Here is a 1,092-nt window from a genome sequence, read left to right as displayed (position 1 = left end):
CACTTAATTTAATTTGCTTCCTATTCCTACTAATTTCCTTCTAATATTTTTAGATTTGATCAAAACATTTCAAAAGGAGGTGACTGAAAGAAGGTGATGATTTTTTCTGATTCGAGGACGAATCCTTCTGAAGAGGGGGAAGATGATAAGAATCACGGTGTTCCAAATGGACAATTTCAAAGGAGGTGATTTTTTCTGATTCGAGGACGAATCCTTCTGAAGAGGGGGAAGATGATAAGAATCACGGTGTTCCAAATGGGGAAGATTATAAGAATCACGGTGTTCCAAATGGACCATTTCAAAAGGAGGTGATTTTTCCCGATTCGAGGACGAATCCTTCTGAAGAGGGGGAAGATGATAAGAATCACGGTGTTCCAAATGGACCATTTCAAAAGGAGGTGACTGAAAGAAGGTGATGATTTTTTCTGATTCGAGGACGAATCCTTCTGAAGAGGGGGAAGATGATAAGAATCACGGTGTTCCAAATGAACCAATTGCCAAGAAGATTCAAAAAATGTCATGAAGCGCTAAGAGCTCAATTGATTTCAAGTCTGTCGCATTAACCACTCAAGCACATCAACATTTGTTGGAAAAAACTATGTTTAATTTAATAAATTATGTAAAAGTCAAATGGTCAATTTGACTTATTCTTTGTGGAGATTAAAGGGGATCGGGAATAAATCCCGTCCACAAACATATCGGGATTGAATCCCGGCCACAAACGTCTTTTATCGGGAGACTATAAATACCCACAATAAGGTGTCTTAATCTAAAAATTTCAAAAAGATTTCGGAAAATGTGATTAATCATACCATAAAAACTTCAAAAAGATTACCTAAAATATGAATAAGGTGGGTGTCTTAATCATACCATAAAAACTTCATGGTGGATCCATACATAGGTGGATTTAGGAAGTTTTATTCTCCTTTTTAGAGTATTATTTTTATGATTTTGAGTTACAATTAGTTATTTCACCATAATTGATATGCACTCTCTTCTTTAAGACAAAAGATTCAATTCCTACCCCCATATAATTGAAAAAAAATTACCCAAAATGTGATACGAAATAAGGTGTCTTAATCATACCACCAA

The sequence above is a fragment of the Cucurbita maxima genome, unplaced genomic scaffold, assembly GCF_002738345.1.
Source record: "Cucurbita maxima cultivar Rimu unplaced genomic scaffold, Cmax_1.0 Cma_Scf00524, whole genome shotgun sequence".
In the NCBI taxonomy this organism is placed as follows: Eukaryota; Viridiplantae; Streptophyta; class Magnoliopsida; order Cucurbitales; family Cucurbitaceae; genus Cucurbita; species Cucurbita maxima.
The sequence above is the reverse complement of the archived record's forward strand: the minus strand, read 5'-3'. Positions refer to the sequence as shown.